The sequence below is a fragment of the Chiloscyllium plagiosum genome, chromosome 1 (assembly GCF_004010195.1).
Source record: "Chiloscyllium plagiosum isolate BGI_BamShark_2017 chromosome 1, ASM401019v2, whole genome shotgun sequence".
Lineage (NCBI taxonomy): Eukaryota > Metazoa > Chordata > Chondrichthyes > Orectolobiformes > Hemiscylliidae > Chiloscyllium > Chiloscyllium plagiosum.
In genome coordinates, this window is record NC_057710.1 from 38,058,969 (window position 1) to 38,082,829 (window position 23,861).

A 23,861-nucleotide genomic window follows, 5' to 3' on the forward strand; every position below is an offset into this window, starting at 1 on the left:
TCGTCACTGATGGAGATGGAGAGGTCCAGGAAGGGGAGGGAGGTGTCAGAGATGGTCCAGGTAAATTTAAGGGTCAATGGAAGAGAAAAGTACAGGATGCAGAGATAAGGAGTGGAGTGGGTCAATGAAAGGATCTAGGATTAAGGAGGAGTGGGGAAGTAAAAAGGAGAAACGCTAAATTTGGGGTGGTGTTATTGGATGACAAGAATACAGTGTTCACATCGGCTGGGAACAGGAACAGAAACAGAGAGTTAAGGGAATAATTCATAAACCAAGTCCAACTAGAGGTTCTTAATCCAAAGGTGGGCGATAGGAAAGACTACAAGTGAGACAATGAGAAGAGGCAACTAATCGGGGCAGCAGAGAAAGATCACAATTAGTGGAGAGAAAAGATGGGGAGTTTGAATGGTTTTCTCAGGACTGTTCAGTCACCTGAAAGTAGACCACTGACATATTTTAAACACAGCTGACAACTCTATATCAATGAAGCATGAGGCCATTTATTTGCATATGCAAAGTTAGCTCAGAATATTGGAGAAGTAGGTGTCTGTTCCACATTTTAAAAATGCGTGTTACTCTTTCAAAACATCATCACTAGTGTGCAATCCTTTGTGTTCTAATTGGAGCAACTAAGTGATCTGGAAACCACTTTCAGGAACATTACATGTTATAGGTGAAAGTGAGGACTGCAGATACTGGAGATCAGAGTCAAGATTAGAGTGGTGCTGGAAAAGCATAGCAGGTGATGAAGAGCTTTTGCTCAAAATGTCGATTTTCCTGCTTCTCGGATGCTGCCTACCTGCTGTGCTTTTCCAGCACCAATCTAATTTTGACAATATTAGATGTTATGCCTGGCCTTAAATGGATTGAAAATGGAGGTCCCCAAGATGAAGTCAAGTCAGTGAACCTACTTGAAATCCCTCTTCTCCTCATGAAAATTGTTGATTTTATTCTGGACAGTCATAAGATTTGGCAGTTGAAACTTAGTTGGGTTTACAGTAGACGTCTATCAGTATTTTGTTTCAGACAGAGATTGTAGTCAGCAATTTTGCTGTCAGTTCAATTTTGCATAAAGCAAACCCAAATTTAAAAGGAACCTACAAAATGGTGGCCAGAATGAAAATTCTTGTGAAGATGAGAGACAATTCTCAAGAAATTTTCAGCCATCAGCAAAGAGGTCTCCCAAAGGAATAGATACAATTGATTTCACAGAAGTTGAAAGTCTAAAATAAAAAGCAAATATGTTTTGCGCACACCATGAGCACGCATAACCCAAATACAACAATGCCCGTTTTCACGTCATGGAAATAGTGTAGATCAAAAATATGACACAGAAAAAAACTGTTTAATCCCACCTTTAAATATGTATACATTTTCTTTGAAAAAAAGGCACTCCTAATGTTTGACTTTTCTCTACATTTAAATTCAATTCCAGCCTCCTCTTGTCCCACTCTGAAGATCTTATGAGCAGTGGAAGAAAAGCGAAATTAGCAACCCCCATCAGTAATAATTATTTTAAAAATCAGATACCACCAACGACCAAACAAAGAAACAAAGTGAGAAAGGAGAATGAGTAATGTGAAATTGACCTCCATTACCAGCCATATTTCATTTTTAATTACAAAAGTAAAAATATCAAGAAACACATCGATAAGCAAATACAATAGTCAGAAATGGTGCCGAGTTATCTGCCAACAATTTAACTCTGTGAGCACAGAATATCCTTAGTAGTTTACAAACATTCGCATCACAATCACATAGAATCTTCTAAGACAAAGCAGAACAATTAGATCATGATCTGTGTGTGTGGAAGCTTTTAAATCATGAAACTTGAATTAACATGGCAAAGATGCATTTTATTAGCTTCTACTTTAAATTATTCTTCCCCAGCATTGTGAACTCCTTACCTGCCTCGTTTCCTTCTCTTGCTGCAATATTTTAAAGCCTAAGCTTTGTGTCACTTGAAAAGTGTTTGATTTTACTGCATCTTCTGTCCTACCCTTTTTGACCTTGAAAATGTCCTTGTAGGCACTTCAACTTTGTTTCTCAATAAGAGTTTTGTTTTAATCACGCTACTTTGTAAAAAGAAATCAAGTTTTCCCTCAGTGCAGTAATGCTGTTGGCCGTCTGCAACAGCTTAATATCTCAAAGTACCGACAAGCTAAATGTTAAATCCACATCAAACTGTAAACTTCCTTCTGCTTCACTGTGAAACAGGCGTGCAGTTTATATTATAAATCACGGTGTCATTACAAACAAATCACAACCAGGCATGGTGCATACTTAAAAAGTCTTCTCACTTCCCTTTTATGAAAATGTTAGCTTTTGGGGAAGTTACGATTTTACTGAAATAGTCTGAAAAACTGCCATGATAAATTAACTCCTGTGATACTCTATCACAGAATTTTATTTAACGGCATTACAAAGTAGAGTTACTCTTGTGGTTGGAACCCTTCTTTATCTGACATCTTCTTGTTATGCAGTCAATTAAAAAGGCTACTAAATTCCATGATTATTGCTGTTAGCTTTTCACCAATGTAAACTGCATTGTGTAATGGAACAGTAATGTAACAGAAGCATACTTGTGATGTCCAGCCATTCCAGGCAGTAATTTCATGTAACTTGCTTTTTACTCCCAATGTTATAAGAATTTAGAAACAGAAGTTACCCATTCAGCCCCTCAAACCTGTTGTCACTCAGCTAGCCTCAAATCCATTTACTCCATATTTTTGACAGTCTTGCCTAATAAAAGGCTATGGATTTAAAAAAAATATATCGATTTTTATCCAGCATTCACTCTTTTTGGGGACAGAGGAGTAAACTGTGCAGAGCAATCTAAGTGTTAAAGCATTAATTCTCTTGGTCTGTATTTCCACATCAGAGGAAACCGCTTCCTTGCATTAATGCTTTTGAACTCATTTTACCATTTTTAACACTTCTAACACAAGGGAATAAAAACCCATTTTTGTGAATTCAATCCTAATAATTGCACCCTTTAAGTGACAGAATCAACTGAGTGAACTTGCACTGTACCTCACAAAAGAATTAATTTATTGATTCTGTAATTTGTTCTTTAAAAATTTCTTCACCCAAGAGTGGTGAGTCTGTGGAATTCACTGCCACAGAAAGCATTTGATGCCAAAACATTGAACATTTTCAAGAAAGAATTTGATAGTGTTCTTAGGGTTAAAAAGGATCAAAGATTATGGGGAGAAATTGGGAACAGGTTACTAAGATGAATGATTGTACTGAATGGCAGAGCAGGTTTGAAGGGTTAAATTACCGACTCCCATATTTATATTACTATGTTTGTAACTGCGGACTAGATTTCGGTGATTCATTTTCATGGAAATGTAGATCAATCCTCCACATATGCGAGATGCTTAATTAAGAAATTCCCAGAACCAAAGGAGATTGTATAGTGACCCCACACTAGAATCTTACTACCAAAACTATGCTTACTTTGCAAAATTCAAATATCATTGACTGGGCTAGTATTTAGTGTTTTTTCCCAGTAGATGCCCTTGAGAATTTGGTAGCAAGCCACCTTCTTGAACCATCTTTGTCCATTTGGTATGGGTACACCCAGAATCCTGTCTGGATGGGAGCTCCACCACTTTGATTCAGGAACGATGGAGGGGAACTTGCAGGTGGTGGTGTTCCCATGTATCTGCTGCCCTTCTCCTTCTAGATTGTAGTGGTCATGGGTTTGGAAGGTGCTGTCTGAGGATCCTTGGTGGACTTTCTGTCGTGCATCTTGTAAATTGTACACACTGCTCCCAGTGAGCGGGGTGGTGAGGGAGTGGTTGCAGTGCCAATCAAGCAGACTGCTTTGTCCAGGATGGTGTCTAGCTTCTTGAGTCTGACTCACTTAGTCTGACAATATCCCTGCTTCCATCCACGCTACTTACTGTGCCATAAAACTTTGTGTCACTTGCAAACTCTCTACGCTCTCCATCATGTATATTAATAACTTGGCTAAAAGATACAAGATCCCTGTTTTGTTCTGCTCTTAAATCCCAAGAAGATACCATCACTTCAGCTCCTTTAGTGCAAAGCCAAATTTATAAACTATCATTAGTCTACTGGGAAAATGTAGATTTTAATACTAATCAGCAGAGGTTTGAGTGTTTGCAAAACAGCACTGTACAATCAATTATAAATTCACCTTTCATACATACAGCTCTTTAGTAAAGGAGATTAAATGTTTTGAGGAGGCAGAAAACCCTGTATTATCCTCTGTTTTAAAATTACTCTGAAAAATTCGAATATGGTAACTGTTCAAAACTGTAATATGATTGATTGTTTTAATGAAAGTTTGAATTCCATCTCTATAATCACGGTTAGTATATCTACACATACATATCTCTATATAAACATTGACAATGTGATAGCAGTTGCAGAGCTGTCAACACGGGGGTGGGGGTGGGGGGGGATAGTTAAGATCTCCAGTTTATAAAGCCTACTAAACATATAAAGGAGCTGTTTTTGTTTTCATGAAAGACATATAGCCAAAGAGGTCATAAGGATTTTTTTGCTTAATAAATTAGATATCATCATCCCTTAACAATTTGACAATATTGGTCTCAGATCTATGCAGTCAAGATTGTTTTGGCATGTCAGTACGAGAACAAGTTACATTTAGGGTTTTTAATTATTAAGCCAAAGACTTCATCTGAAGAAAAATAATGAATGCACTTTTAGTTACCAAAATTGAAAAAAAAACAGGATGAGACCACAGAAAACAAATAGCAAATATGGCACGTAAAATGAATTGTTTTCCACAATAACAAACACACAGACTTCCCCAAATAAAGCCCAGAATGTAATTCAATCTTGATGTCTAATTCACAGATATTCATATTTATGATATGGACTGAGCCCAAGTTGAGATACTTTCTGTTTTTTTTGCCTTTATCTGCTTTACATTATGTAAAACAATCCTGAGCATTTCCAGGGTGTAATAGGCAAAGTCTGATGCTTATAATTCCCCAGAACAGACAACTTCTTGGAATTTTAGCACACAAAAATTTGTTGGGGTACAGATCATATGCACAAGTTTTTAAAATCTAAACCTTAACTCTAAACCACCCACATGCAAGGTGTCTCGAAACAAAGAAGGTGCTGACAACTAGTCCATTCCTAGGAGGTGGAGGTGGGAATTTAAACCAGTTAATGAAGCTGGCAGTGTTGGATTTGACCTGTTGAGCAGACTGCATTGTAGTCAGACTGGTTTCCCAGGGCTCAGAAAACCCAGCAGCTGAAGTGAAGTGCACAAGTTAGGTCCCTTTGCTGTGAACAGTGTGTGCTAGATGCAGCACCGTACTTCCCCTGGTCATCCAAGCTCCCCTCACCACCACTGTCTGCCTACATAACCTTTCCCAGCAACTGCTCAGGCCTGATAGATGACAGGAGCTGCCCAAGACAATGGCCTGACAACAATAAGACACCATCAGAGGCTTAGTAGTACAACAGTGCCACAAAAGGCCTTTCAAAGCAGAATTTGAGTGTTTTCCAGATGTGATCGTTGGAAACCATGCACCAATCCTGCCTAAACTAAAGCTCAAGGTTACACAACACCAGGTTATAGTCCAACAGGTTTATTCAGTGAAGTCCACCTGATGAAGGAGCAGCACTCCGAAAACTTGAGATTTCAAATAAACCTGTTGGACTAAAATTTGGTGTTGTGTAACTTCTGAATTTGTTCACCCAGTCCAACAACCGCACCTCCATATCATGAACTAAAGCTCACCATATTGTATTCATATTCTCAGAAAGGTTTCAGTCTTCAAGATAGCACTCAAGCATTTATTAGGAATAATGTCTACAGAAGGGAAGGAAGAACACCAAATCGAACAAGACATTAATTTAGCAAAAAAAACCAAAGTTTAAATTGGGACATCAAATCAAATTGTTAACAAGCTTCTATCTTGACATCCCATTACATCTTGAATCTTTAACATGAAATTGATAATAAAACAGCTACTTCTTTTGTCAGAGTAGCTGGAAAAGTGCTGAAAGGCAAACTGGTCTGCATATCCTCTCTCTCAGTCATTGGCCAGAAGTCTAAACACCAGTTTATTTGCACGAACCACCTGCAGCAGGCAGGATATTGTCAGCAATCTGCTCCCCAAAACCAACGACCCTTGCCTTGACCTCCAGAAACAGGATATACAGAAACAAGCTGCTGCAGGAACTGAAAGCCTTAGAGCAAGGGTCAGAGGCACGGCTGACTCACACACAGCACAAGCTATCTATCCTCAACACTCACGCTTACATTCCAAAGACGTTTCCGACACAATGGAATGGCAATAAATTTTCAGTTTGCCAGTTTTAATGTCAAGTAAATCTGGAAGATCTAAATTTGTGATTTTTGTAGCTTCTCCATAAATAAAATCATATATGAACTCAAAGGTTTCTTTAAATGCTTGCACTCAACTTCATTCAATTTCTTAAGAGTACCATTTAAAATCAAAATAAAAAGGCAGTAGGATCATGTAAAACAGAGAAGCTGGTTTTTCAGCCCAACATGTTTGTACCTGTTCTTTGAAATTCAGAGTTATTCCATTGGTCCTACTGCTCTGCTTGCACTTCATTGCTCTGTAAATTTTCCCTTTTGAAACATTTATCTAATTTCCTCTTGTAAGATAATGAATTTGCTTCTCCCATGTTTTTCAAAGAGCACATTTCAAATTATCATAACTCTCTTTTCATTTACCCCTAAATATTTTTCCAACAATCTTAAATCTCTGTCTTCTCATTTATGACCGTAGTACAATGGAGACAAAAAAAATACCTGCAGATGCTGGAATTTAAGGTAGACAGGCAGGAGGCTGGAAGAACACAGCTAGCCAGGCAGCATCAGGAGGTGGAGAAGTCAACGTTTCAGGTACAACCCTTCTTTAGGGCTGGGAGTGGGGTAGGGGGAGCTACAAATAAAAAGGGTGGTGGGGGAGGGTTACAGGTGGGGAGAAGGGTTATATGTGGGGAGAAGGACGGAGTGGTGACGTAGGGATAGGTGAACACAGGTAGAGGATACAGCCTGGTTGGTCAATGGGATGGATGAACCTGTTTGACAGCTGGAAGGAAGGGTCAGTAGGAGGAATGAAAAGAAATCAGGGAATGGGTTATTTAAAGTTGGAGAACTCAATGTTGAGTCCACCAGGCTGTAGGCTGCCCAGGCGGAAGATAAGGTTTTGCTCCTTCAATCTGGGGTCCAATTCACTGTGGCAATCGAGGACCTCGAGGATGGACATACTGGAGAGAGTGGGAAGGGGAATTAAAATGGATGGTGACCAGGGAGATCAGGCTGACTGTTATGGGCCCGGATGAGATGTTTAGTTTATGTTTGGACTCACTGATGTAGAGAAGACCATAATCAGGAGTAACTCCTCCATTCCCTGCTCCACTGCTCTAAACACTTCCCCTTCCAAACATATTAAAGGCAGGGTCCCTCTTGTCCTCACTTTCCACTCCACTAGTCTTCGCATCCAATACATCATTGTCAAACACTTCCGCCAATTCCAACTAGATCCCAACACCAAGAACATCTTCCCCTCCCCACCTTTTGCAGGGACCATTCCCTTCAACAGTCCTTGGTTAGCGCCACTCTCCCCATCAACCCCGTTGAACCCCCAGGTACCTTCCCCTGTAAACAAAAAAGATACAAAATCTCTCGGCACACCAGCCCCCTCACCTCCATCCAGGGCACCAAACAGTCCTTCTAGGTGAAACAGCGATTCACCTGCCTTTCCCCCAAACTAGTTTACTGTATCCAGTGCTCGCGATGTGGTCTTCTCTACATCGGTGACACTAACCATAAACTAAGGGAATATTTCACCAAGCATTTCAGCTGGGCCCGTAAGAGCCAGCCTGGCCTCCTGGCAACTGCTCATTTCAATTTCCCTTCTCACTCCCTTTCCAACATATCTATCCTCTGCATCCTCCGTTGCCACAGTGAATTGGACCCCAAATTGGAAGAACAACACCTCATCATCTGTCTAGACAGCCTACAGCCTGAAGGATTCAACGCTGAGTTCTCCAGTTTTAAATAATCTTCACATCCATTCCCTGACTCCCTTTCCAGGCCTTCCCCTCCCTTCCATTCCACCTATCAACGCTTAATTCCAGCTACCAACCAAATTCATTCCTCCCATCGACCAATTTGATCATGCCCACCACCTTTATTCACCTATCACTACCTTACCAATCTGCCCCTCTGCCCACCCAGAACCCTTCCAACTCCTCTCTTCATCTGCAGCTTCCCCTACCACCTTCATTCCTGAAGAAGGGTTATACCCGAAATGTCAACGTCTCCACCTGCTGAGGTTGCCGAACTTGCTGTGTTCTTCCAGCCTTCTGCTCGTCAACTTATTGCAGTGGAAGTAGCTTCTCCCTATTTATGCGAACAAAATAGTTCATTATTTGCAATACACTAAGAAATCTTTCTGTAACTTCTCTCTTAAGTAGTTACAGAAAGAACCAGCTTCTCTGGTCTGTCAACAAAGTTGGCATAACTCAAGTAAATCTTCTCCGCTTTCTCTCTAAGGCCTTGGCGTCCATCATAATGTGTGGCACCCAGAATTATATAAAAAACTTTAGCTATGCTTATCTAAAGATTTACTTCCTTACTTCATTCCTTTTGATTCTTTTCATAAAGCCAACAACTCTAACAGCCTTATCAACCTGTCCTACCATCTTCAAAGATGTGCATGTGCAAACTCCCAGTTCCTTCCAGTTCCACACCCCCTTCATAACTGTAAAACTTAAGTTTATATTGCTCACCATCTGCCCTTTACAAGATGCATCACATCACAATATACAAAATGTTATTTTTTTGAACAAAAGAGTGGATCCAAAAATATTAACTCCCAATAAATTTCATCATGCTAAAAACATTCAGAATTTCTTTTGCATTTGAGAAAAAAAATGAAGAGAATAAAGTTGCAACTTAATTTTTGTTCTCTCTCCAAATCACATACTAGCAGGTAAACTACTTAGCTACAAATGCTGGCTGTTGTGGAAGATTCAGCTGAGGAATGAAAAGGAAAATCAACAAATCTGAACAGAATGCTTAACCCCCTTCTGGTCAGATGTATTTGTGCAGTTTTCAGATCAGCCCATCAGTATCAGAGACCACTTCACGATGATTGATACAATTGTTGGTGGAAGCTCTAATTAGATCTATTAAATTGGCGAAGTTGAAAGACAAAACAAAAGTCTCCCTTCCTTTTAAGTGTTTATTCTCTTTCTGTTTACACTAAAAGACAATAATTTGTCGATTTTAGTACAAAAAAACACATCGCAAACAACTATAAAGACTTAAGAAATGAGCTAACTTCTGCTCCATATCACAATTTGAGGAGCATCAACTTCACATCTCTTTTCAGCATTATTTAATGTTCCTCCTTTTTATGTGGAGTGAGATAGACAGAGGACTAGATTTAATGCAGCTTTTGTGATAGGTGACGTGACAGCCCACTTAAGCCCAAGAGAAGCCAAGTAAAACTTCTCTGCTGAAGTTAGACGGAAGAAGGGGCCCCATGTGGGATTCCTCGGCGCAGGATGACAATGAAGTTGACTAATGAGCTGAAAATGACACCTATGATGCAATTTAAAGATGGCTCAGAGAATGAATTAGTGATTGCTGGTCTTTCCAGTATCAATTAAAGGTTCCTCAGAAAATACCATTGGCTCCTCTCCTGGAAGGCATGCCTGATCAAGGTACCTGGCATTATGAGGTGCTTTTATTTGGCAGAGGGTTGAAACTGATAGCCACCCCTTTGCTCCTGACTCTAGCCCTTACAGACAACACCCATGATACCCATCCTGCCTTCCCTCATCTTTAGTTCTGGGGAAGACACAACACTGGCATGACTTTCTTCAGGAACTGATGCAAGGTTCTTGGATTGGTAGGTCAAAACCTAGTTGGAGACTATTCAATCTATTGAACTGATACTAGCTTTCCATGGAACAATTCGATCTGTTCCACTTCCCCACAGCTCCACAAATTTGTTTCCTTTAAGTATTCATCCGATTTCCTTTGAAGTTATCAATCGTCTGGATAGAGAGGGATTGTCTTAGGACAACAGGTTGAGTAGGTTGTGCCTGCACTCATTAGAGTTTAGAAGTAGGAGAACCAATCCAATTATAACATGCAAGATTCTTAGGGGGCATGACAGGGGAGATGTAGAAAGGTTGCTTCCCTCATGAGATCAGAGGGAATAAACTCAGAGTTAGGGATCACCAAGTTAGGACAGAGATGAGGGGAGAGTTTCTTCTCAGAATATATGGAATTCTTTACTGCAGAGAGCAGTAGAGATTGGGACATGAGGTATGTTCAAGATTGAGAAGGTAAAAAGCAGGAAAATAGAGCGGAGGATTGTCAAATCAGCCATGATCTCATTGAGCAGCAGAGCAAGCTCAATGGATCGAATGGGCTACATCTGCTTATACATTTTATGAATTTCCATCATGCTCATAACCACTGAGTTCCAGGTCATTAACACTCACTGCATGAGAAAGAGTTACTCATATTCCTTCTGCATCTCTTTCTCAAAATATAAATTGTGTCCCCTTGCTCTCATACCCTGAGCCAATGGATACAGATTTCCTTGTCTAATTTTCAAAAACATGTCCCAATCTGTCAAGTCTCACCTCTATCTACTCTGTTCCAGGGAGAACATCAACTTCTGCAACCTAACCTTGTCGACAAAAAACATCAATCCTGAAACCATTCTGTTTAATACCCTCTGCACCCTTTTAAAGATCATTATACACTTCCTCAAGTGTGGTATCCAGAATAATAGGGTGTCGAAAGAGAAGAAATATCTGCATCATTTTTCCTCATGCACGTGAATCACTGGCAAGAATACGACTTATTGCTAGAATGGACAGTGCTTTTTGGACAGAGGGGAGTTCAAGAGTTATGGCCCCGTAACAACAGAGGAAGGGGATAGCTCTCTGTTAGGATATGTGTGACCCTTTGCTGGGCTCCCAGCTCCTGCTGGGTTTTCTTTCCAAGGTGCAGACATCATGAATTTGGATGGTGCTGACAACCTGCTGTGATCCATCTCGTAGATGGTACATACTGTAGTCATTGTACAGGAGTATTTTTTTTTTAAAAAGGTGGTGGATGGCATGCAAATCAAGCGAGTTGAGTTGTCCGGAGGCTGTCCTGTTTCTCTCATGCTGCTGGAGCTGTTTCTATCCAGGTTGAGACTATTGCATCATGCTCCTGATTTGTGGCTTGTACATGGTGGTCATCCCACAAGTGAATTAAAACAAAAAGGTTTTCAGGATCAGAAGTTCATTGGTGCAGAAAATATAGGCTTCAATTGCTTCTTGGGTTCCTGGTCAACGGTAACTCTCAAACTGTTGTGGTTGAGGAATTCAGTGATGATAATCCTTTTGAATATCAAGAGAAAGTATACTATTTATCCAATGGTGGCTGTTCAAATTATCATGTATCCTCTGGATTCAGTACTCAATAACACAGACATTTCATTCTCAGTTGCCTCCATGACAAAATGTAACTGACCACCAGAGACAAACATGGTCTACACAGTTTACAGATGACTACACATGACTCCAGTGACACTACCCACTCCATTAGACAGGAAGTCACTCTTGATTTCTTCAATTTTGCATACGAGAAACTCTATCTTTCCTTGAATTTGCTCAAACAAAACTAAATGCAGACCTGTTCAGTGAAATATTCAACCTCTCATTTTTGTTTGAGGAAAGCCCAGGGAACACTGAGCACTTCCCATTTCTTGGCAAACACTTCTCTGAAACAGCCACCACTGACGAGAAGATTTAACACCAGATCAGATGCAACAGCTAAGCCTTCTACACAATTACAGCAGCAACTACGTGACAAGAACGTCACAAGTCAGTGCAAGTGTACAGAGCAATCGTTGCCACCATCCTCCTGTACTTCAGCGATTATGTGGAATATGCATCAGCAAAGCGTTAGAGAAATTCCATTAACAATATCTCTTCTACATGCTCTGGATTCCATGAAAGGACCATCAAAAAACCTTCCTGATGCCAGCTCAAACATACAGGAAAAATTCCTGTGAAATTGGCTTCAATGACTAGACACTATCCAGATGGCCAAACTGCATTACCCCATCAGGTCCTGATTTAGCAATGCTCAAATAGCAAGCAGTCTAGCAGACCCCTGGAAGAACAGCCTGCACATGATTACCTACTATAATCCAAGAGTCCACTCCTCCAAGTGTGAAGGGGAGGAAACAAAAAGTCAAAAATTAAAATAAAACAGTGTGATCATCATATAATACAGCCTTTAAAGGCAACAAAATATGAAATCCAGGTGGTTTTGGAAGAGTCTTAAAAATTATTTTTGTGAAATATATTCTCAGTAAATAGACTACTGTTAACAGATGGGAAGTACAAAAAAAACGACTTTCAACTTGTGTTTACTTAAGACAATTATTAAGTGTTCCCTTAACTGTATTTAAATACATAAATTACCTCAAGTCAACAAAACGTTTTGGATATTTCTGCTTTCTTCATCATCAATCACAAGCCTGTAAGTAGTTCTTAAAATCATGTCAACATACAAAAGATGCTGCTCATCACAGCACCACGATCAAAATATATTATCAACGCAAGTAAAATAACTCCATAGAGGCTGGCATCCTGTAACCAAGTCACACTTTATTAACACGGGAAAATCCTTGTCACTGATCCAGCTTCCTCCGAGCCAGCTCTCAGAGTGAACAGGATGTATATATCTGTCAGACAGGACTCCCCGATTGGACCAGATTAATAACCCTAATCAGGGAATTCACGAGATGTATCTGGCTGACCTTGGGACAATCACATCATCCCTTCCATTCTGAGTCCAAGGGCATAGGCCAGCTCCTTTTCTTTGTAGCTCCTCCTGAGGTCAGGTTCCTCCAACTCTCCCTCTGATACAGATGACGTGTAATGCACAGTAGCTCGCCTCTTGCACCCAAAGCATTTTGTGTCCGTCTCAGATTCTGAGGTGATCTTCAATAATTGAGAGAGAGATTAGCCACTGGGTCCAGAACAGTTGAAAAGGACCCGACATGTTTTGCTCCCGCACCATTTGTGAGTTTTCAGCTTTCATATGGTTTACAAATTTGTTCAGGACCGTCACACTTACCTGAACTTTATACATCACTGGACCTGACCTCGCATCAACCATGCCTATTACCCACTCCTCTTACCTATTCCAGTGGTTCCTACACCAAATGTCATCTGCTGAAGTAAACTGTCTCTTTTTTTAGTGGAGTTTTATGTCTAGCCTTCAAATTCCTGACTCCACTTCATGGATTATGGAGTGTACCTCAGAGGATGACAGCTGTGGCTTGACTATATTACTACATGACTATTCCCAAGGCTGAATTTTCTTTTTAAAAAAAAGTAGATGCAGAGGTGCTAGGATGGAGGCCAGGTTATGTATGAACTTCCCATAATAGTCCAAGGAAAGACCTAAGCTCAGTTACAGAAGTGGAAGCCGGGCACCTTTGATTACCCTGACTTTATCTTCCAAAGGGTGTAATTTGGTATTGTCAACTCTGTAGCCCAACAGGTCCCTTGGGGTGCCTGGAACACACATTTTTCCCTTTTAAGGCATATGCACACCTGGAAGAAATGTCTAAGGTCTATGTCCAAGTTCTCCAAGTTCCCCTTATTGGTCTTCCCTGTTATTAGAATGTCATCGGATAAATGGTGACCTGGGGTAGACCTCACAAAAGGTTTTTCATTGTCCAGTGAAACACTGCACAGGCTGACAATGCCCCAAATACAGTCTCGTACATTGGCACAAATCCTTATGGTTATTAATTGTAATATACGTCTGGGAACCTTCATCTAACTGCAATTGCAAGTATGCATGGTTCATGTCCAGCTTCTTGAGGGGCAGGCCCCCTGTAAGCTTTGCATATCAGTCCTCTGAGAGGAAATGGGTATTTATCCAGCTGTGAGAAGTAATTTACCATTTGTTTAAAATCCCCACAAAGGCGAACTGACCCATCACACGTCACAAATCAGTAAGACCAGTGCTGCCCATTCCACAAACTGGACTGGTTTGTTGATTCCTTTGCTTCCAGCCTTCTGATTTCTGCCCATAAGGCAAATGGCACTGGGTGGGCCTTGCAGAATCATGGAATTGCTTCCTGGTTAACATGCAAAGTGGCCTTGGCTCCCTTAATAGTCTCTAGACCTTCCTGAAAAACAGCTGGGCATTTAATTAGGACTTTACTCAGGCAGTCATGTTTTAATACAAAAATGCCGAGCCAATCCAAATGAATCTTTCTCAACCAATTTCACCCCATCAAGCTTGGGACCGAGCCTTTTACTACAATCAATAGTAACTGAACCAGCTGCTTCTCACAAGACACCGGAACTGAAGTTGTACAGTTAATCTACAAGGGTCCCCGGTATAAGTTCTCAGTCTAGCTGAGGTCTTGCACAATGTTAAAGATTGGAGTCCAGAACAAAAGTTATTAAAGACTGGTTCTGCGATCACTGAACAGCTCTGCCAGTATTGACCTCCTTTAGAACCAGATGACCATTTGACCAGACGTTTTTTTTGATTGGTTCTGATTTGAATGTTACTAAGCAATTTAACTGTTCCAAACCAGACGTAGGTGGACTTTCCAGGGTGTGTACTCTTCTGAATTAACAACCCAAGAGTTCTCTAACTCCATTTAGGTCTCGTAAGACTCTTTTGCTGTCTAGGCAGCAACATAATGGCTAGCTGACCCAGATCTTGAAGATGGTTTTAACCTCTTGGCTGAGGCTAGGCTTTGTTTTGGGGTTGTGTTGTGAGCTGACCTATTCAGGATGTGTCCTGAGTAGGGCTATGCAATTGCCTTCACTTAAATGGTATTCATTAAGTTCAGTCACCCTGGCGAGGTTGTTCACTTCCATCGGGATTACGCTCTGACTCAGATGCTCTATTTGCTGCATTTTCTAAAGACAAAGTCAGTTGTAGTGCCTGTTTGAAGTCCAGTTGGGTTTCAGCTTTTGCATGGTCACTTCATTAGTCCCACATACCAAAGGGGGTCTCAGCATCTCATTAGGGGTTAAACCAAAGTCACATGCCAATCGTCTTAACCTCGTCAAAAATCCCAATATGGATTCCCAATTCTTGAATTGTCAAGTAAAACTGATAGCGTCTCAGAACTAGAGGTAGTTTGGGGTTGGAATATTCCTTAACTAAATCTTGAAAGGTTTTAGAAGCTGGTGCCTCAGGGAAAGTCAGGCTCCTAATAATCGAAAAAGCTGCGTGTCCAAAAGTTATCAGGAGAATTACTCGTCGTTTTTCATCGATCCAAATGTCTTTTGCCTGGAAGAAAATAATGCATTCAGTCCGCATATTGGGCCCAGTCTTCACCAGCAGGATCAAACGTGTCAAGCCTCCCAAATAACAATATGATGCCAGAAATGCTTACCCTAAAATGACCGTTGCTCGTGAATTTCTTCAGGAGCTTGCTTTTCTCATGGCAGCACTGGAATGACTCAATGGAGGCCGGTACCCAGTCACCAAGTCATCCTTTATTTACATGTGCAATGTCCATGACACTGATCTAGCTCCTTCAGAGACAACTCTCACAGTGAACAGAACCTCTGGCACTCCTGTTTTTTTTTCTGACTGACACTTTGTTTTTTCTTTTTCCTTTCCTCTACATGACCGCCTAACAGCAGTAATGCTTATTCTTCCCCAGCACCAATGTCGTGTGAATGCAGGTGTCGAATACAGTGAAGAACAAGTGTGAAAATCTTTATTTGTATTCCACTACCAGGAAGAAAGGAAACACCAAGTGACCAGTGACAAGCCGTGCCCTTCTTGAGAGGGGGCAATGCTGCGTGATCAAACAGTGAAGGGGAGGGAAGGGATTAAATCAAAATAGGGGAGGGAGGGGCAAGACACTCCTGTTTATATTTGTCAGCCAGGGCATCATGATTGAGACTGTTAATCTGGTCCAATCAGGTAACTCCATTCTATGAGATCCATCTAGCTGACCTCATTACAATCACTACAGCAAGCACCTGAACATCACGGAAACAAAAGATGAATCAAAGAATGGAATATACTTCAGTATGGCACATCCCTTTAAAGTAATGATCAAATCACTCACTATGTCAAACCCTTAAATTAATTTTAATACAGGGTTTTCATTTTAAGCATGATTTGCTTCCATTAAATTTATGACACAGGAGAAACATCATGTTATGCTCTGTCTTACCAACCCCACTTTTAAAATCAACTATTGCCACCCTTTGACAGAATAACATTCCAAAATATCTTCCTCAATTCTTACTAGTTTTCTGGGTTTGGCTGGGTTTATTTGTAAATGTCTCTTTGCTCCACAAAACTTCATACATTTGAGTGGAAATTTCAGATTCAGATGAGAGAAAGATCCATTTACCTCACTGGACATGGTGTGTTTCTGTTGGACCTCCATCTCTGATATGTAGCACTCAAATTGTCAATTTCTTTTATGAAATGTATTCACAATTCTACTGTGCATGCCTCAACTCACACCAAGAAACCAATCAATCACTCTTGTTCTCACTAGTGTGTACATTGACTCCTGGCCAAAATGCTTTGATTTTAAAATGCTCATCTTTGTTTACAAATTCCTTCCCATCTCAGTAATCTTCTCCAGCTCGGTGCTTCTCTAAAATGTCCATATGCATCTAATTATTTTAGTTGATCCACCACTAATGCTACACCTTCAGCTTCCTTAGCCCCAAGCTCTGGAATGCTGCCCCCTCCCCCCCTATGAACATCTAAGCCCCTGTTCATCACGTTCCTCCTTCAACCCACTCTGTAGAATCTACTTCATTGATTATCTGGTTTCCTGGCTCCTCAGGTGATTTAATGTAATATTTTGCTTTACATTACACCAAAAAAAATGTGAAGCACCTTGGGACTTCACATTAAAAGGTGCTACATAAAGATAAGCTGTTGTTGTTGTTAACCTGAAATACACTATCACTGTGCTAACTGGTAGTCAGTCTATGGTATTATCCTGAACGTGAAGCAGACTGAAAATTGCAGTTTGTCTTTTAAATATTTTATAAATGAACCTGGTCAGACAATGTTGTGACACACCTCTGGAGTAGATGGGACTTTGAATCAAGGCTTTCTGGCTCAGAAGTAGGAAAATGATATGAATTGTCTTTATTATATTTGTGTCACTGCATCATTTCTCTCTCCTGATAACAGATTAGCATCTCCCCTGCGTCATTTTTAACTATTTTAATCATTTAGCTCTTTCTGCTCCCTTACTCTCTCAAGGGCAAAAATGGCCTGCTTCCTTAAAAAAAGGCACGTTCAATTCTCCTCTTGTTTTAAAACAGATTTGAACCAAAATGACTGGGAGAGTTTTGATACAGCTTCTTTTGCACATCACAAATCTGTTAAAACAGGAACAACAGAAAAGAAACTGGCCAATCACAGCCCACCTAAAATAATGGCCCTTTCACACTTCTCAAGCAGCTAATGAGCCACTTAACTAGTATAAAGGGCAAACATGTTGTTAATCCAGCTGTGGAGTGCACAAAACTATATAAAAATGTCACAACAAAATGTTAGGAAAGGCCGCTTTAATAGACAGAAGACTCGGGACCTATTATTTCAACAACAAAAAAGTCTTAGTGAAAGTACCAATAATGAAACAGTAGAAATCGCACTGGGAGTTGACTAATAACACAATGAAAAATTGGCTGTTTAAAAAAAAGACAAACCTGAAAAGAAAACATTAACAGAAGCATTTCTAACCATGCCCTTTGATTCTATTTCCCAATTTTTCACATATGAGAGTACTTCAATTTTTTTCATTATTATATTTTGGTATGATCTTCACTGTCCAATTAATTTGCCAACCTCCATCTGAATTTTTACTGCAATCCTTGTTATTTTAGTGTTGTCATGTTAGACTGGTGCTTAAAGGATTCAAGCACTTTATAAGATTCCTAATATTCACTGTTATTTCTATAGGTTCAATGCGTCCTCACCACTTCAGTTATAACTGTGTGGAAGTATTACCCTCAACTTTAACACCACTAAAATTCATCTCAAAAAGTGATTTAAAATGCTTGCTGAACCAATAACTCACATACTATCTTTAGGTGATTTAAAATGAATTTTTTGCTTCCATTTTATGTTCACGCAGACAAAATCGTAACTACTTATCCCTCATAAACCCAACACAAAGCATTTTCCTTATTTAGGAGAAAGTGAGGACTGCAGATGCTGGAGTACCAGAGTAACAGAGTTGAAAAATGTGGTGCTGGAAAAACACAGCAGGCCAGGCAGTATCCGAGGATGCTGCCTGGCCTGCTCATTTTCCTTATTTACCCAAACTTTTTATCCAAGAGATTATACCTTGACCATTAAGAAAAGATTAACTTCTTCTCTAAGCCTGTACTGTTTTGAATTGTCTTTTTTATGCATCTGATTTCTTCTTCTTTTTATTAGTATCAGTTCCTCTCTCTTCACCATTGCTTCTCAAACTCTTTTCCATTTGTTGACGCCTCAAATTCAAGCCACCTCTGTTGCCTTACCTTCTTGTTTTGCACCAAGTCAGAGCCACAAATTCCAATAAATTCATTCCCATTATTACATGAATGCTGCAATATCCATTCAGCAATAAACTAAAGAAATTCTATCAAATCATCCAGCTGTTCCTTTACTGATCAATGCATGGATAACATGAATGCATAATACTCATTGGGAAGGAAAACAGGAAAAAAAAGAAGTTCATGCTATGAATTCTAAATCGGTCGGGAAGGAAGATGATCTCGGATAAACATATAGTTATCCTCTTAAACTTATATTTCTAACCTGGTCAGGAATGGACAAAATCAAAGCATCTGTCTGTTTTACTTTTCAATAGCCTCAATTTTCCGAGCAATTTATTATAGAAATTGGAAATTATACAGCAAAAATCTACTTGTATGTTACCAGATGCTTAAAAATTTAGAATCTTTCTCACTTGAACAGAGGAAGTTCAAGGAAATTTTACAGACACATTCAGGGGAAAGCAAGGAAGGCTGCTTTTGCTGGTTCAAAAGCATGGTGCTGGAAAAGCACAACCAGTCAAGCAGCAGGAGAGTCAATACTTCGAGCATAAGCTCTTCATCAGGAATTCCTGTTGAAGAGCTTATGCTCAAAACATCAATTCTCCTGCTCTTCGGATGCTGCCTGACCTGATGTGCATTTCCAGCACCACACTTTTTGACTCTGTTCTTCAGCATCTGCAGTCCTCACTTTCTCCCTGCTTTTGCTGGTTGGCAAATCAAGAGTAAGAGTTCACAGGTAGACAGTGATGACAAAATTAGTGAGGTAAAAGTTGGAAGAAACATTTTCTAATGCAATTTTCTGATATAAACACAAACTATGAAGGTGTGAAACATTAATAACAGGTGCCTACTGAGCCAGAGACTGCAACATGATTTGAAATTAATTTGAATAGGCTTTTGAAAGGGAAGAATTTTGAGAGATTGGGGGTGATAAGGGGCAAGACAATGGGACCAGATTAAACTATTTAAAAGCATTGTGTCCACTGCAAATTTTACAAGTGTGCACTGCACCTTGGTCCTTTCTTGCTGCAGTTTCTATGACTCAGTGCATCTAACCTCCAATAGTCTACACACCATTTCACATTTTGACCACTCTTAACTAACAGCGGAGTCAATGCTCATGGGGGAATAGATAAGCAAGAATGTAGAATTGAGGCCACAATTAGATTAGCCAAGAACTTACTAAATCCAGACGGGGCAGAGATCTGAATGGCTTCTGTTCTGAATGTTTATTTGTATGTATCTTCATTTGATTAAATATAACACCATGATGCAAAGTCTTTGAAATTTACAGATATAAACATTTGGTTTTTGTTTCCCCAGTTTAATGTCAGAATCACAATTGTAACTGACTTGACATTAAGTTACTCACATATGAGTACCGCACTGTTTTATCTTATTGTGAAAGCACCCAATCTTAATTCATTCAAAAGCCATTCACATGCACAGAGTTAAAATAGATGCCTCGTGGAGTACTAAGAGCAGATTTGACCATTACACCTTAGGAAAGATATATTGGCCTTCAGTTTACAAAAATGGCAACTGGACTTCAAAGTTTAAGTTTTGAGGAGAGATTGTGCAAATTAGGTCTGTTTTCTATAGAATTTACAGTTAAGGGTCGATATGATTGAAGTCTTCAAGATATTAACAGGAAAAGACAAGGTGGACACAGATAAATTATATGCGCTGATTAAGGATTCTAGAACTTTGGGGACAGTGTCTAAAAATTAGGGCCAGACCGATCAGAAGAGATGTTAGGAAGCACTTCTACACACAAAGGATGGTATAGAGGTTTAGAACTGTCTTCACAAATGGCAGTTGATGTGAGATCACTTGCTGATTTTAAACCTGATGTAGATAAAGTTTTGTTGAAGAGAAAGTATTAAGGGATATGAGCCAAAGCTTAGGAGTAAGGTCATACATCTATGATGTCATAGAAAAATGGAACAGACCTGAAAGGCTGAATGGCCTACTCCTGTTCCTATGAAATATTGGCAGGTATATACAGAAAATTTGTTCCAGTGATGACTTTACACGCATCAGTGAGAATTTAAACAGTGTATTGAAATACATTTTCCTCTGAAGATTAATGTTTAACTACTCTTCCAGCACATGCTTTAACTATGTTCCAAACAAAAGAGGTAATGTTGGGCAAAATCAATGAGATCAGCAAAGATCCAGATCCAGAAATTAAAGTCAGCAGACCCTGAAAATGCCAACTTTCCAATATAAATCAAATAGTGTCAAGCAAAGCATGGGTAAAAACACAGATAAGGTCTGAAAAGATCACATTTTAATTTAAGTCATAACTTTTGTTAGTTAACAGCATTCTGACCAAGACTGTGCGGTGGAATTAAGGTTTCAACAGTGAATCTTCAAATCTGGATTTCTACATGAAAACACACCAAAATAAACAATGTAAGTCAAACTGAAATGTGCTCACTAGGGTTTTAATCAGATAAATAACTGCAGGAGGCCATTCAGCCTGCTGTATCTTTGCTAGTTCTTTGGAAGAACTTCTCAGCTAATCCCACTCCTGTGTATTTTCTCCAATTTGTGTTCTTTTCAGGTGCTCTGCTTTCTTCCTTTGAAAGTGCCATACCAGGTAGTGATACATCCAGACAGAATGCTCTCGATGGTGCACCTATAAAAGTTGGCAAGGGTATTCGCCGTCATGCCAAATTTCCTCAGCTGCCCGAGGAAGAGGAGACAGTATTGGGCCTTTGTAACCAGTGTGTCCATATGAAGAATTCAACAAAGCTTGTTGTAGATGACCACTCCCAGGAGCTTGACACTCTCCACTTGTTGCACCTTTGTGCTGTTTGCCTAGTGGTATTACTGCTAGACTATTTATCCAGAGACCCAAGGGACCTGGGTTTGAATCCTGTCATGGCAGATGGTAAAATTTGGGGGGGGGGGGCCTCTTATGGCTCAGTCATAGTGTCACTATCCCTGATCTGGGAGGCCTGGATTCAAGTCCAACTTGAACAGATTGATTAGAAAAATAGATTAAACCAAAAAAAAAAAGTCCAGGGACCTAGGAATGTTCTGGGAACCCGGGTTCAAACCCTGCCATGGCAAATAGTAAAGTCTGAACACCAAAACAAAATCTGGAATTAAGAGTCTAATGATGATCAGAAAAACATGGCTGAATGTTGGGAAAAACCATTTTGGTTCACAGATGTCCTTTAGGGAAGGAAGCTGCCATCCTTACCTGTTCTGGTGTACATGTGATTGCAGACCCATAGCAATGAGATAGACTCTCAACTGCCCACTGGCCAATTAGGGATGAACAATAAATGCCAACGATGCCCATAGCCATGAACTAATCAAAAGAAGTTCAAAAGTCATACAAGACAATTTGCCTTCATCAGTCAAGGTATAGTTATAAGAGCAGGGAGGTTATATTGGAGTTATACAGGCTAGGAGTTCTGTTCATCACACTAAAGGAAGGATATAATTGCGCTGGAGGAGACTCACCAGGTTGGTGCCTGGGCTCAAGCATCTGAGTTAGGAGAAACTGGACAAGCTTAGGTTGTTTTCTTTGCAGTAGAAAAGACGGAGGGATGACCTGATAAAAGTGGATAAGACTATGAGGGGTATGGACAAGGACAAGGTAGATAGAAAGCAGCTGCTTCCCTTAGTTTAAGGAACAATAACAAGAAGGCACACTTTTAGAGTGAAAAGCAGGAGGTTTAGAGGGGACTTGCAGAAAAGGAGTTTCACCCAGAGAGTGGTGGGTGTCTGGCGTGCACTGCCTGGAAGGGTAGTTGAGGTGGGTAACCTCATCTTTAAAATATACTTGAATGAATACTTGAAATGTGATAGTATTCAAGACTATGGACCTAGTGCTGATAAGCGGGGCCAGTGCAGATTTAATGCTGTTATTGGCAGTAGACAGTGAGGCCAAAGGACTTCTTCTAAGTACAGTCTATCATAGTTTTAGCTCATCTAGTGACTCAACTATCACCTCTTTCACTATGACAGACAGTGAAGAGTCAACTACATCTTCAAATTGATTCATTGGTTCATGACATCCCAAAGTCAAATGAGCTAAGTACTCAAAATGGAATTTAGGCAGTTCATGATACAGACTTCCAATAGGTACTCTCACATTGTTTTTTCTTCATTCTTGCTGCAAAGTGGGCCAGCTGTAAGCTTCCATAAGTTTATTGTTGTCCTTTAATGTGTTGATGGAGGAACAACTGCCCGATTTCTATTTTGTTTGCTGGCATCCTGTGTTATAATGTAACTGTGACATTTACATACATACTGTAGGTATATTTAAAATCATTTATTATAAGTTTAAATTTCTAGCTTTTGAATTAGCAACTGTTAGGTTTTCTATGTCTGAAGCCTTGTCCCTGCTAAGCTGTACAGCTGTCTACATGTAGCCATTTCAGTACTCCGCGCACAGCATTCATTAAACTGACACACATCTCAGCATTGACTTCCAGTTCCAGAAAACTCTGCCGTGCACAGACTTAAGTGCTGGAAAAATTCAGTAGGTCTGACAACACTATAATCTCTCAGGTTTAACCCAGATGTTGTTATCACAAAAACTTAATTGTTTTCCAATTCCCTCCTGCTCCTTAATGAGGTGTTTGCCAATCCCAATCACATCTCATTCCTCAGTCACTGTCTCTGGCTCCAACTTACCCTACATGGACTCCAGCTAAAGTTCCATCCTTTGTATTTTGAATCCACCATGACATATAACATTATTGGACTGCTATCCTTCACTGTATTCTGACATTCATGCCCAGTGCCATCTGCTGACCTGACCAGCAACAACTCACCTCATCTCAAAGATCTCCTGTCCTCAGTTTCATTTCATTTTTCATCTCAATGAATATCTTAAGAAAAAAAATGCTCTCTTCCTTACAGGTGATAAGGAAAACAAGCTCCAACAATGTACAAGTAACAATGCCCTTTGGATTATTGCTCCCATTCCATACAACTCTCGCTACGTATTCAATATACCCGGTTTTTTTTTCCCTCTCAGATGCTGAATGATTTGCATCCAAAGGACTCTGTTATATCCTTGTACCCCCTTAACCTCAATGAATTTCAGTCTTGTTATGACACTGAACACTTCTTCCAACACTATGCCTCTGTGCTCACTTCTTCTAAAGCAATCCTTCCACCGATCAATGGATCCTTGCAGCTTCCTTTAATATTTTCTCATCCACCTGAGCCCCTATCTTTGACCCATTGTCTGCTCTTAATTTTCCAAGGAAACCTTGATACATAAGACCTTAAAATATTTT

At 40.0% G+C, this 23,861-nt stretch overlaps 1 protein-coding gene across 7 annotated transcripts in view; it reads right to left on the reverse strand.

Annotated features, from left to right (window-relative positions):
- Positions 1-23,861, reverse strand: part of tcf4 (transcription factor 4) — a 459,054-nt gene that overhangs the window by 291,590 nt on the left and 143,603 nt on the right. The window contains exon 1 of one of the 7 annotated variants that reach the window (XM_043674505.1): positions 9,470-9,473. The exons of 4 other annotated variants lie outside the window; for them this stretch is intronic. The gene's annotated coding sequence lies outside the window, so the exon portion shown is untranslated. Of the gene's footprint in view, positions 1-1,907; positions 2,140-9,469; positions 9,474-23,861 lie in introns of those variants that run through there. 2 more of the 7 variants (XM_043674421.1, XM_043674935.1) reach the window with 2 other exon arrangements.